This window comes from Triticum dicoccoides, chromosome 2A, assembly GCF_002162155.2.
Source record: "Triticum dicoccoides isolate Atlit2015 ecotype Zavitan chromosome 2A, WEW_v2.0, whole genome shotgun sequence".
In the NCBI taxonomy this organism is placed as follows: Eukaryota; Viridiplantae; Streptophyta; class Magnoliopsida; order Poales; family Poaceae; genus Triticum; species Triticum dicoccoides.
The window spans coordinates 27094718-27109255 of NC_041382.1; the positions used below are offsets into that span (position 1 = coordinate 27094718).

At 46.6% G+C, this 14538-nt stretch overlaps 1 pseudogene; it reads right to left on the bottom strand.

The window, feature by feature from the left end:
- The window catches only part of LOC119358744, a 33972-nt pseudogene that overhangs the window by 1584 nt on the left and 17850 nt on the right, over nucleotides 1-14538 (bottom strand).

A 14538-nucleotide genomic window follows, 5' to 3' on the forward strand; every position in this document is an offset into this window, starting at 1 on the left:
GGGGGGGTTCCGATAACCCCCGGTGTTGGGGATATTACTATTGGAGGTAAACTGACCTTATGTAGCTGGGTTGACTCCTTGAAGATTAGAAGCCCATGAAGACGTAAAGATGCTAGCGCTTTATGGAGGGCCCAAAGGCGAGTTACAGTATGTAAATGTAAACTAGCCTAGTCATGTAACTTGTATAATATGATAGAAAGAGAGAGGCCGAACCGGATACGTTTATAAACCGGCTTCGGGACTCCGTAGCCCGGCGGGCGTCAACCTATGTATATAAAGGGACGACCCGGCCGCGGTTTAGGGACAGACAACAACAACTCGAAAGCCAAACAAAGCGGATTCACTCCCTGGCCTTCGAAACCCTAGCAATACCAATCACAACTAGACGTAGGCTTTTACCTTCATCGAAGGGGCCGGACTAGTATAAACTCCCGTGTCCCCTTGTCCGGTTTAACCCCTTTAAGCTAACCCGTTGCGATGGCTCCACAACTAAGTCCTTTTACGAGAACATCTGCCGTGACAAACCCACGACAGTTGGCGCCCACCGTGGGGCTATCGCACGATGGTTTCGAGTTCTTGAAGGGAAGCTTCGATGGACTTAAGGGATACACTGTGGGCCGGATGACGAAGAGTCGCCGCGGCAAGCTCTACATCGACAACGCAGGATGGGGTCCCGAGGCCGATTCAATCAAATACGGGTACCGAGTCCCCTTTGGTGGGATTCACGTCTTCATCGGAAAGATCGGCGAACCGGCCCTCGAGCCGGACATCTGCACCGACATTATTGAAACGGCTCGGCATGCAAGTCCTTCGCCGGTTCAGCCCGAGGCAAGGCATGTTTTCGTAGGTGTCGTCCATGGATCAGGGCATGAGGACGGACCGGTGTCCGAAGGAGAAACCGTAGTCTACTCTGATGACGAGTCTTCTAGAGAAACCGAATCGCTTTACCAGTTGCAGGACGGCCGGATTGAGGGAGGATCCGAGGGCAACAGTATTTCGGATTCCCCCGGTTTGCCAAACCGGGCCGCCATCTTCATGGCTGACACACAATCGGTGCCTCATTCATCTACCGCCGCAGCAATGCTCTCTGGTTCAAGAACGGCCACACCAGCAGGGGCAGGAAGCTTGGCGCCACCTCTGGCCCAAGTCTTATCTTATTTGTTCGACACTCTGGCAACATTGATGTCCGTGGAGGTAGACGCAGCAGCCAGGGATCAGCACGATGCGGAGATGGCAAAGGTGAAAGATCAGATAGCCCAGGCCAAGGCAGACCTGGCAGCAGAGAATGCCAGGATAGCTACGAAGCGGGCCGAGTTGGAAGCACAGGCTTACCGGATTAGACTGGATCAGAATGCTTCAGAGGAAGTCATGAGAAGAAGGTACCGATCACGTCTCTCGTCGGTTTATGAGTCGCAGAATCTTTTCAACACGCCAGGTGCAGTAGCCGGTAACCAACCCACACTAAACCAGGCGGGGGCGCCGGGAGCAGGAGCGCTGGTTCAGCCGCGCCCGACGGACCTGCACCGCCAGAACAACATTGTACCATCAACGCCGCCCGGGCATTATTCCAACCCGTTGGACAACATTGTGGCCGCTGCGTCACGCCTGGCGGCCCTCCCAACCGACAGCGAGTCACTAGTGGCAGTGGAAGCACGTTAGGCCAGGGATCTCCTTCAGACAGCACTAAATCAACATCAAGCATATTCACACAGCCATGAGAAGATTCACTCCACTCCCCGCCCTAACCGGAGTTATAGCGGACACGTGGAAGACGAACCGGTCGTGTCCAGTAGTGCACGTCGCCGAAATTCGCCACGAGGGAACAACCCGGCTGGGGGAGGTGCTAACGCACAAGATGTTGTGGATCATGGCCGCGCACGTCGAGAGGCCGAGTTGACAGCTCGACACGAGGCACGACAGCATACTCCGGTTCACCCCACTGCCTCCGTGGAGCCAGGGGCGATGTTCAGTTCCTTAGGGGTACCGTGTTTATCTCCTGCTTTGCGTAATGTGCGACTACCCAAGGATTTCAAGGGACCTCGTAAGGTACCAAATTATACCGCCGATTTGCAGCCAGAGGCATGGGTGGAGAGCTATGAGATGGCAATGGAGATGTTAGATGTGGACGAGGCGGTGTGTGCTAAATATTTCACCATGATGTTGGAAGGAACAACTCGCACTTGGTTGAAGAGCTTGCCGACCAACTCTATTGGATCATGGGCCGAATTGAAGCACCGGTTTATCCAGAACTTCAAGGATACGTGTAAGCAGCCGATGTCAATTGTAGATCTGGCCGCTTGTGTCCAAGAGGAAGGGGAGTCCACGACCCATTGGGTCAAACGGGTCTCGGCGATTTTGCATTCATCAGATCGTATAAACGCAGACACCGCAGTGTTAACGTTAGAGGGTAATTGCGGTTTCAAACCGTTGAAACAGAAGTTGGGAAGGCTCAAACGTCACTGCAACGACATGTCAACACTCATGGCTGCTTTGGTTAAATACGCCGATTCAGATAATACCAAGGATCCGGATTTAGAGGAGGACAAACCGGAGAAGGGTAAGAAGACCGGCAATGCCAAAGGCCAACAACACAATCCGGCAGGCCATGGAAACACTGGTAAGCGCAAGGCCGACAGTGGTTTGGACTTTGTCGCAAATACCAACGCACAAGAGAATGGCCAGCGCCGTAAAGGGCAAGCAGCCCCAGACGGGTGGAGGTCCAGGCAACAATTTGGAGCGTTTGTTAAATCAGCCCTGTCCAAAGCATGGATCAAAGGAGAAACTGGCATCACATCTCTGGAAAGATTGTTATATCATGCGGGATTTCAAGAATTCCAATATGTTCCAATATGACAATGGCCCGCCCGGCGGTTCAGGAGGAGGTTTCCATGGGCCGGGTTACGGAGGCGGTGGTTCCGGTTCAGGGTTTCCAGGCAATCAAACCGGACACGTCAATCAAGGACACCAAGGCAACCAGGGAGGTTACAACCGTCAGGGGAGTCAGCAGCAGCAGCAGCAGCAGTCGGGTTATCAGAGCAATCCCAAACAGCTGAACAGCGGGCAATATCATGTCTTCACTACTAGTTTGTGCAAACGTGATCAGAAGCTTCACAAAAGGGTAGTCAACTCTGTTGAGCCGGCAGTACCTCAGTATTTACGCTGGTCGAAGCAACCTATTTTGTGGAGCAGAGAGGATCACCCACCCCGGGTTGATAATCCAGGTCATTTGGCCTTGGTGGTAGCCCCTCAAGTTGGGGGATACAAGTTCACTAAAATGCTCATGGATGGGGGAAGTAGTATCAATATTTTGTATTATGATACATTCTGCCGTATGGGGTTGACAGATAAGGATCTTAAACCGTCGAATACGGTATTTCATGGTGTTGTGCCTGGTAAGTCTGCATATCCTGTTGGTAAGATAGCTTTGGAGGTAGCTTTTGGAGATGACTACGATTCAAGGTCAGAAACAGTGACATTTGAGGTGGTGAAGATCAAAAGTCCATACCACGCTCTGTTTGGGTGGCCGGTTTATGCTAAGTTTATGGCAAGGCCATGTTATGTTTACCTGCAGCTTAAAATGCCAGGTCATAAGGGGACTATCACAGTACATGGAAGTAGAAAGATTGCTTTGGAGTGTGAAGAAGGCGATGCGGCTTATGCTGAGTCGGTTTGTGCCACGGAGGAGTTAACATTCTATAAGGAGCAAGTTGATCCGGCAGACATGACCTCCTTAAAAAAGCCAACCACGGAACATGATCCAGCATTGAAGTTCAAATCAGCTACAGACACTAAGATGGTTGACTTTGTCCCTGGTGATTCATCCAAACAGTTCAGCATCAGTGCTAACCTGGATCCCAAATAGGAAAGCGCGCTCATCGAGTTCATCCGTGAGAATCGGGACATCTTTGCATGGAAACCTTTTGACATGCCAGGTGTACCGAGAGAACTCGCTGAGCACACACTCAACATTGATCCGAAATTCAAACCGGTCCGACAGTTCCTCCGCCGCTTCAACGAGGAAAGGCGCAAGGCTATAGGTGAAGAGGTCGCCTGTTTGTTGGCTGCTGGGTTTATTGTTGAAGTTTTTCATCCAGAGTGGTTAGCCAATCCGGTGCTGGTTCTTAAGAAAAACGGCACTTGGCACATGTGTGTGGACTACACAGATTTAAACAAGGCTTGCCCTGCAGACCCCTTTGCACTCCCTCGCATTGATTAGATAATTGATGCTACGGCGGGTTGTGACCGTTTGTGTTTTTTGGATGCTTACTCTGGTTATCATCAGATCAAAATGGGAGTTCAGGACCAGGAGAAGACAGCCTTTATAACTCCCTTTGGAGCCTTCTGCTATGTTTCCATGCCCTTTGGACTCAAGAGTGCCCAGGCAACTTACCAACGATGTGTTCAGAATTGCCTTCATAAGAAAATTGGGCGCAACGTCCATGCGTATGTAGATGATATTGTGGTCAAATCCAGAAAGAAGGAGACTTTGATAGATGATCTACGGGAAACTTTTGACAATCCCCGGGTCTACAAGATGATGCTCAATCTGGAGAAGTGTGTTTTCAGTGTCCCGGCAGGCAAGCTCTTAGGCTTTCTGGTTTCAAACAGAGGCATTGAGGCTAATCCGGAAAAGATTGCAGCAATTACGTCCTTGGCTAAACCGGCATGTATTAATGATGTGCAACCTCTGGCCGGCCGGATTACAGCCTTGAGCCGGTTTATCAGCCGCCTTGGAGAGAAGGCCATTCCCTTATATCATATGCTCAAGAAAATAGATAACTTTGTCTGGAGTGAAGCAGCTGATAAGGCGTTTGAAGATCTGAAGAAACAGCTTGTGCAACCGCCCGTGCTGGCAGCACCGATCGATAAAGAGCCCTTATTATTATATGTGGCTGCTAATGCCCCGGCTGTCAGCGTAGCCATTGTGGTTGAGCGCAAAGATCCTGGCAAGGAGTATCCGGTTCAACGGCCGGTTTATTATATCAGTGAGGTGCTCATTGAGTCAAAATAGAGGTATCCGCATTGGCAGAAACTGGTGTATGGGGTGTTTATGGCAAGCCGGAAGCTCAAACACTATTTTCAGGGCCATCCTATCACAGTAGTTAGTTCAGCTCCTCTGGGTGACATCATTCAAAACAGAGAGGCAACTGGCCGGATTGCCAAGTGGGCCATTGAGCTTGGACCCCACGGGCTCAGATATATACCCCGCACGGCGATCAAGTCTCAGGCACTCGTAGATTTCATCAACGATTGGACGGAGTTACAGTCACCTGAGGAGAAACCGAATAATACATATTGGACTATTCATTTTGATGGGTCCAGACAGCTAGAGGGTTCGGGGGCTGGAGTCGTATTAACTTCCCCACGAGGTGATAAGTTTTGTTATGTCCTCCGTTTAATGTTCCCTTGTACTAACAATGCAGCTGAATATGAGGCTTTACTCCACGGTCTTCGGATGGCTAAAGAGATGAATTTGAGCCGGGTTAAGTGCTTCGGCGATTCAGATCTAGTGGCTCAGCAAGTGTCTGGCACTTGGGATTCTAAAGACCCACTCATTGCTGCATATCGGCGAGAGGTGGACACAGTGGCTGGTCACTTTAAAGGTTATCAGGTGGACCATATAGACCGGCGGAAGAATGAAGCGGCAGGCGCTTTAAGTCGTCTTGGTTCCCAACGTAAACCGGTTCCGCCCAATGTCTTGATGTGTTGCACAATCTGTTAGTCAAAATACCAACCGAGGAAGATTTGGCTGTTCCTGATCCAGGCTCAATTGGTGGCAGCTTTACATGCCATACCGGATTGGACGATCCCATATCTGGATTACATGAACCGGGGCGAGTTACCAGCTGAGGAAACGTTGGCTCGACAGATAATCCGGCGTTCCAAGTCCATGACCATACTCAATGGGGAGTTACATCATTACAGTGTTTTAGGAGCGATTCAACGATGCGTTTCTCCTCAAGAAGGTTGTGAGATTTTGCGAGAAATTCATGAAGGGGATTGCGGTCATCACGCTGGTTCAAAGTCGTTGGTTGCTAAAGCTTTTCACCATGGTTTTTACTGGTTGACGGCGCATGCTGATGCGGAGGATTTAGTCAAAAGATGTGATGGATGTCAAAAGTTTGCCCGCCGTGCGCACGTTCTGGCTCAAGAGTTGCGGATGATTCCAATTACGTGGCCGTTTGCCACTTGGGGGCTGGATATGGTTGAACCCTTCAAGCGCTCCAAGGACAAGAAGACCCATCTGTTAGTAGCAGTTGGTAAATTCACTAAATGGGTAGAGGCAGAGCCAGTCAGCAAGTGTGATGCAGCCACAATGGTTCAATTCATCAAAAAGGTGATATTCCGGTTTGGCTTTCCACATAGCATTATAATAGATAATGGCACTAACTTGTCAAAAGGAGAGATGGAAGAATTCTGTCAACGTGAGCATATCCGGCTTGATCTAGCATCAGTGGCTCACCCCCAATCTAATGGTCAAGCGGAAAGGGCAAATCAAGAAATTTTGCGGGGTATCAAACCAAGGCTTATGGTTCCCTTAAAGCGGACGCCGGGTTGTTGGGTCGAGGAGCTACCTTCTGTGTTATGGAGCATCAACACCACACCCAATAGGTCTACGGGTTACACACCTTTCTTCATGGTTTATGGAGCAGAGGCGGTTCTTCCTAGTGACATCCGTGACGATTCGCCCCGTGTGGCAGCTTATGTTGAAGCTGATAATGAGAAGGCACGTCAGGATTCTCTGGACCTGTTGGATGAAGAGCGGGATCTTGTAGCAGCGCATTCGTCGATTTATCAACAAGATCTCCGACGTTATCATAGCCGCCGGGTTAAAACTAGAACCTTTCAAGAAGGTGATTTGGTGCTCCGGCTCATCCAGGATCAGACTGATATGCATAAGTTATCCCCCCCTTGGGAAGGACCCTTTGTGGTCAGCAAAAATCTGCACAATGAATCCTACTACCTCATTGATGTTCGAGAGCATGAAGACTCACGTCAATCGGAGGAGGAGACAAAGCGGCCATGGAACATAGCTCTCCTTCCGCCTTACTATACTTGAAGCCATAGGCTTTTTCACCTGTACATATTTATGACAATGTATATACCATATAATAAACCGGAGCCTCCGTTATAAGCGGTGTATTTGTTCTTTCTTATATCATATGTGTGCTTTTACAAGTTAATGGTCAAAGCGGAGTCTTTGTTAAACCGGATTTAGTAACTGCATAAAGATAAAGAAAATCACTAGGGGTCTTGGTCATGTTTGAACCACAGCTACACCTCTTGATAGGCATTTCAGCCACACAAGGAAAATTTTGTGGAGCCAAAGAGAGTATTGTACACCATACAAACTCAAACATAGTCACACGCTGAGCATCGCTCACAAAGTTACTTGGGGGCTCTTTTTTGCAAAGCAACAAAGAGTTTGAAAGGACCCTCATAATTGGCTATCAAGCCACGACTTGGAAGCCTGGTGTATTCACCTAAAACCCCGGGTTAACCTGCCTTCATCAAGTAAGCCACTCCTATCTAGGTAATCCTGGCATGACCCATCGAACATTTGACAAGTCAATCTTTTACAGACCCTGAACTTGTCATAGTTAAAATGGTGATTGGTTAATTGGAGGCCCATCTTAAAAGGCTTTGTTAAATGGTTTAACTCAGAGGCCTGGCAGCCCATGAAAAGCCTCGATTTGGAGCCTGGAAGCCCGTAAAAAGCCTCACATATTTTCCTATTTGAATTCTGTTTGTTGACAATCATAAGTATTTTTTGATAAACTGGCATCCTTGATCCGGCTTGCTTTCCAACCACCAGCTGTTGGCTCATGATGAGTTATAAACCGTTGGTCACTAACCCGGTATGGTTTGACTAAATCACCAGTGTTATGAAGAAAATCCGGTAGGTATACCGGTCCGGTTTAATAGATAGACCAGCATTACGAAGATGAGATTATCAAACATATCGGGTTGGTGTTAAACATCGTTGCTGCATACACGTTTGCTCACTCAATGAGGTATGTTCTGTACATTATTTTTTGTACAAACACTTGATTATTCAGCTCAAGTACTATATACTTCTTGGATATTATGACATGTTTAGCGGTAAACCGCTAGACACTTTTACGTTTTTTGTACCCAGGAAGGCAAGTCATCATAGACTATGCATAAAATATATCCTGAAGGGCGGCATAGATTGTCACAACGGGCTATGAAGCATGCTCGATGGCATGGCAGATAAACAAAGTTTCAGCTATCCTATTACATGAATCTTTAAAGCGGCTCAACAGTGCCATTGTTTTTCACAGTAGCCATATAAACCGACGACCGGATTAGGACTCTTCATCACGGCGGTTTGACGGTTGCGGATCAGTTGGTGTACGCACTTCTTCATCCCTCCCCAGCCGCTGGAAATCAGCCGTTGACCAATCGATTCCGGTTAAAGCTTGGAATACTGCTTCTTCATGGATAAGATCGGAAGGGTTAATATCAGGGGCATAAGTGTGCTTACGAATCGGAGGCACAAGTTCTTCGACTTCATGGATCTCGGCCGGTTGTCTTTTCCCTTCTGCATCATAAAACGGTTGAAAATGGGACAAATCGGTGTCTTCAGCTAATTTGTTGGCCGCTGGCCGCATCTGTTTGGTCAACCGCCGAAGATCATCATTATCAAAGTTTGAACCGTCTTCTTTAACGCCTGGATACCCTTTAATTATATCCTCCACTTCAAGATCTAGAATCCAGGCCTTGGCTCGAATAAGGGAAGTTAATGCTCCGGCTCTTGCAGCGGCTCTTTTCAACTCGGCAATACGCGCCGGTAACATGCCCAACTTCTCAAGGGTTTCCTTAATCAACATTGGCGCCGGTTTGTTATAAGCTGCTGTACTAATGGCTCGCTGAGATCCAGAGTATAGCTGCTCAACCAATGTGTATGCCGCTTTGAGCTTCATCCGCATATCTGCACCAAGATGAGTGATCCGAGTTGCTGCCAAAGATTTTTTAACATCATGGTCAGTTTTAAGATTCATTGACCTATGCAACATACATAAGCAGATACTTACCAAAGATAGCAGAGGTCATAGCGTTGATTTGGCGCTTCAAACCGGCTAGTTCTTCAGCCACCGGTTTCAGGGCTTCCTCAGCATCTACGGCTCTTTTGGTCAAACCAGCCTTTTCGGTTTCCCATCCAGCACGATCTTGATTGAAGGATTCTTTCAATTTTTCCATTCCGGGCAGGGCATGGGTCAGATCCTCTTTGGCCTTTACAGCTTCGGCTTGTTGTGACTTCACATTTTCTTGCAAGTCAGAGTTTTTGGCATCTTTGCTTCTCAGTTCAGCCTGCAACATTGAAGGTATCTTCAACAAAACAACATATATATGCACTAAGTATAAAGCATATAACAAGTTATCCACTTCATACTTGGGGGCTAATTCTTATTTGCTCTCAAATACTACCTTCTATGCAAGTCTCCAGAACAATGCAAGCATTATCCTTGACACTTGGGGGCTAATGTACGTTTGTTCTAAACTGGCGGTCTGGATTAAAAACCGGATTAACTTGCCAAGTTAAATCGGCCTTTGGGGGCTATGCTACAGATGTTGGAAATATGCCCTAGAGGAAATAATAAATTGGTTATTATTATATTATATTTCATTGTTCATGATAATCATTTGTTATCCATGCTAGAATTGTATTGATAGGAAACTCAGATACATGTGTGGATACATAGACAACACCATGTCCCTAGTAAGCCTCTAGTTGACTAGCTCGTTGATCAATAGATGGTTACGGTTTCCTGACCATGGACATTGGATGTCATTGATAACAGGATCACATCATTAGGAGAATGATGTGATGGATAAGACCCAATCCTAAGCCTAGCACAAGATCGTGTAGTTCGTATGCTAAAGATTTTCTAATGCCAAGTATCATTTCCTTAGACCATGAGATTGTGCAACTCCCGGATACCGTAGGAGTGCTTTGGGTGTACCAAACGTCACAACGTAACTGGGTGGCTATAAAGGTGGACTACAGGTATCTCCGAAAGTGTTTGTTGGGTTGGTACGAATCGAGACTGGGATTTGTCACTCCGTATGACGGAGAGGTATCTCTGGGCCCACTCGGTAATGCATCATCATAGTGAGCTCAATGTGACTAAGCAGTTAGTCACGGGATCATGCGTTACGGAACGAGTAAAGTAACTTGCCAGTAACGAGATTGAACAAGGTATTGGGATACCGACGATCGAATCTCGGGCAAGTAACATACCGATTGACAAAGGGAATTGAATACGGGATTGATCGAATCCCCGACATCGTGGTTCATCCGATGAGATCGTCGTGGAACATGTGGGAGCCAATATGTGTATCCAGATCCCGCTATTGGTTATTGGCCGGAGAGGTGTCTCGGTCATGTCTGCATGGTTCCCGAACCCGTAGGGTCTACACACTTAAGGTTCGGTGACGCTAGAGTTATTATGGGAAATAGTTTGTGGTTACCGAAGGTAGTTCGGAGTCCTGGATGAGATTTCGGAAGTCACGAGGAGTTCCGGAATGGTCCGGCGGTGAAGATTGATATATTGGACGTAGGGTATTGGAGTCCGTAAGTGTTCTGGAGGTACCAGGCTATGGCGAGCATGACCGAAAGGTGTTTTGGGAGCCTCGGCAAGTGTTGGAGGGCCTCATGGGCCAAAGGGGAAGGGGCAAACCAGCCCACTAAGGGGTGGTGCGCCCCCATACCCTTTCCCACGTTACTTGGGGAGGTGGGGCGCCTCCACTAGGCTTGGGAGGCAAGCCTCCACCTGCTTGGCTTGGGGGGCAAGTCTCCCTAGGATTTTCCCTAGGGAGATCCAATCTGCTTGGCCGCCGCCCCCTAGGGGAAACCCTAGGGCGCCTCCCGCTCTCCCCTTGCCCCTATATATAGTGGAGGGGTGGGAGGGCAGCCACACCTCTTCCCTGGCGCAGCCCTCCCTCCTCCTACACCTCCTCCTCCTCCATAGTGCTTGGCGAAGCCCTGCTGGAGAACCACGAGCTCCATTGCCACCATGCCGTCGTGCTGCTAGAGTTCTCCCTCAACTTCTCCTCTCCCCTTGCTGGATCAAGAAGGAGGAGACGTCCCCGGGCTGTATGTGTGTTGAACGTGGAGGCGCCGTCCGTTCGGCGCTAGATCGGATCTTCCGCTATTTGAATCGCCGCGAGTATGACTCCATCAACCGCGTTCTTGTAACGCTTCCGCTTAGCGATCTTCAAGGGTATGAAGATGCACTCCCTCTCTCTCTTTGCTATCATCTCCTAGATTGATCTTGGTGACACGTAGGAAAATTTTGAATTATTGCTACGTTCCCCAACAGTGGCATCATGAGCTAGGTCTATGCGTAGTTTCTATGCACGAGTAGAACACAAAGCAGTTGTGGGCGTCGATATTGTCAATTTACTTGCCGTTACTAGTCTTATCTTGATTCGGCGGCATCGTGGGATGAAGCGGCCCGGACCGACCTTACACGTACGCTTACGTGAGACTGGTTCCACCGACTGACATGCAACAGTTGCATAAGGTGGCTAGCGGGTGTCTGTCTCTCCCACTTTACTCGGATCGGATTCGATGAAAAGGGTCCTTATGAAGGGTAAATAGAAATTGGCATATCACGTTGTGGTTTTGGCGTAGGTAAGAAACGTTCTTGCTAGAAACCTATAGCAGCCACGTAAAAACTTGCAACAACAATTAGAGGATGCCTAACTTGTTTTTGCAGCATATGCCTTGTGATGTGATATGGCCAAAAGGATGTGATGAATGATATATGTGATGTATGAGATTGATCATGTTCTTGTAATAGGAATCACGACTTTCATGTCTATGAGTATGACAACCGGCAGGAGCCATAGGAGTTGTCTTAATTTATTTATGACCTGCGTGTCAACTTAAACGTCATGTAATTACTTTACTTTATTGCTAAAGCGTTAGCCATAGTAGTAGAAGTAATAGATGACGAGACAACTTCAAGAAGACACGATGATGGAGATCATGGTGTCATGCTGGTGACAACGATGATCATGGAGCCCCAAAGATGGAGATCAAAAGTAGCAAATGATATTGGCCCTATCATGTCACTATTTGATTACATGTGATATTTATCATGTTTTACATCTTATTTGCTTAGAACGACGGTAGCTTAAATAAGATGATCCCTCGTAATAATTTCAAGAAAGTGTTCCCCCTAACTGTGCACCGTTGCGAAGGTTCGTTGTTTCGAAGCACCACGTGATGATCGAGTGTGATAGATTCTAACGTTCGAATACAACGGGTGTAAGCCAGATTTACACACGCAATACACTTAGGTTGACTTGACGAGCCTAGCATGTATAGACATGGCCTCGGAACACGGAAGACTTAAAGGTCGAGCATGAGTCGTATAGAAGATACGATCAACATGAAGATGTTCACCGATGTTGACTAGTCCGTCTCACGTGACGATCGGGCACGGCCTAGTTGACTCGGATCATGTTTCACTTAGATGACTAGAGGTATGTCTATCTGAGTGGGAGTTCATTTATAATTTGATTATATGAACTTAATTATCATGAACATAGTCTAAATTGTCTTTGCAAATATGTTGTAGATAAATAGCTCACGCTGTAGCTCCCTGTTTCAATACGTTCCTAGAGAAAGACCAAGTTGAAAGATATTATAAGCAATGATGCAGACTGGGTCCGTAGTCCGAGGAGTGTCCTCACTGCTACACAGAAGGCTTACGTCTTTGATGCACCGCTCGATGTGCAAACCCCTACAACGTCGTCTGTGGATGTTGTGAACACCTGACACACACATCCTGATGACTACTTAATAGTTTAGTGCACCATACTTTACGGCTTAGAATCGGGATTCCAATGATGTTTTGAACGCCATAAGACATATGAGATGTTTCAAGAGCTGAAATGGTGATTTCAGGCTCATGCCCATGTTGAGAGGTATGAGACCTCTGACAAGTTCTTTTGCCAACAAGATGGAGGAGAATAGCTCAGCTAGTGAGCATGTGCTCAGAATGTCTGGGTGCTACAATCACTTAAATCAAGTGGGAGTTAAACTTCTAGATAAGATAATGATTGATAGAGTTCTCTAGCCACTATCACTAAGCTACTAGATCTTCGTGATGAACTATGACATGCAAGGGATGGAGTTGATCCCGGAGCTATTCGCGGTGCTTAAGACCGCAAAAGGTAGAAATCAAGGAGCATCAAGTGTTGATGGTTTAACAAGACCACTGGTTTCAAGAAGGGCAAGGGCTAGAAGGGAAACTTCATGGATGGCAAACCAGTTGCCGCTCCAGTGAAGGAACCCAAGGTTGAACCCAAACCCGAGACTAAGTGCTTCTATTGTTAGGGGAACGGTCACTGGTAGCGGAATTACCCCAAATGCATGGTAGATGAGAAGGCTGGCAACTTCAACAAAGTATATACGTGTTATTAATGTGTACCTCCACTGGTAGAAAAAGGGCCTGTTGCCCGGTTCGTAAGGGCCTTTAGTCTCGGTTCCTGAACCGGGACTAAAGGGTCGGTACTAATGCCCTGACCCTTTAGTCCCGGTTCAATCCAGAACCTGGACTAAAGGCCCTCCACGTGGCCGGTCCACCTTTAGTCCCGGTTGGTAACACCAACCGGTACTAAAGGAAATTTTCTGATTTTTTTTAATTTTTTTTTAATTTTTTTTATTTTCAAATTTCTGAATTATTTTAACCTCTAATCTCTAATCACCCCTCATCACTGCTCAATTTAATCTCTAATCACCCCTCATCATTCCAAATCATCTAACTTCTCGGAGAGTCACCCATCCTCCCACTCCCCCAGCCTGAGCACGCTTAACTTCCGGGTTCTATTCTCCCTCGTTTGCAAGTCTGCACTCGTTGTTTTCCTGACAATAGTAAGATGTCAATCCTATTAACCCTCAGGAGTTTAGCTTGAGCATGAAGTCACACATTTCACTGTTTGAGTTTGAAACTATTGTTCTAAAAAACAATAATTTTTTAGTAACACTAATATTTCTTGAATAAGTAGTTTGACCATTGTTTGACCACAGTTTGACCATAGTTTGACCAGATTTGACCAAAATTCAAAAAAACTGAAATAATTATTTAATAACACTAATATTCTTGAATAATTATTTAGTAACACTAATAATTCTTGAATAAGTAGTTTGACCATAGTTTGACCAGATTTAATGAAAATTTAAAAAAACTGAAATTTGAGCATAATATTTTTTCCTTTTGGAATTTGAGGATTCTACAAATTTGCAAACAGGCCGTAGACCGTCTCCATCGGATGTAACTTTTCGAGTAGATGATTTTTCATATAAAAACTTTTTAATCCCAGTTCGTATGCAAAAGTTATGCCCATTTTACAAATTCCAGAGAGATTTTGTAAATAAAGTCGAAATTCATATTTGTAAATTTTCCCAACAACTACGCCACATATCACATGGGAAACTTATTTTTTTATTTTTTTTTGACATTTCCATCATTTTCTTTTGTTTTTTTCTAAAACTAAAAA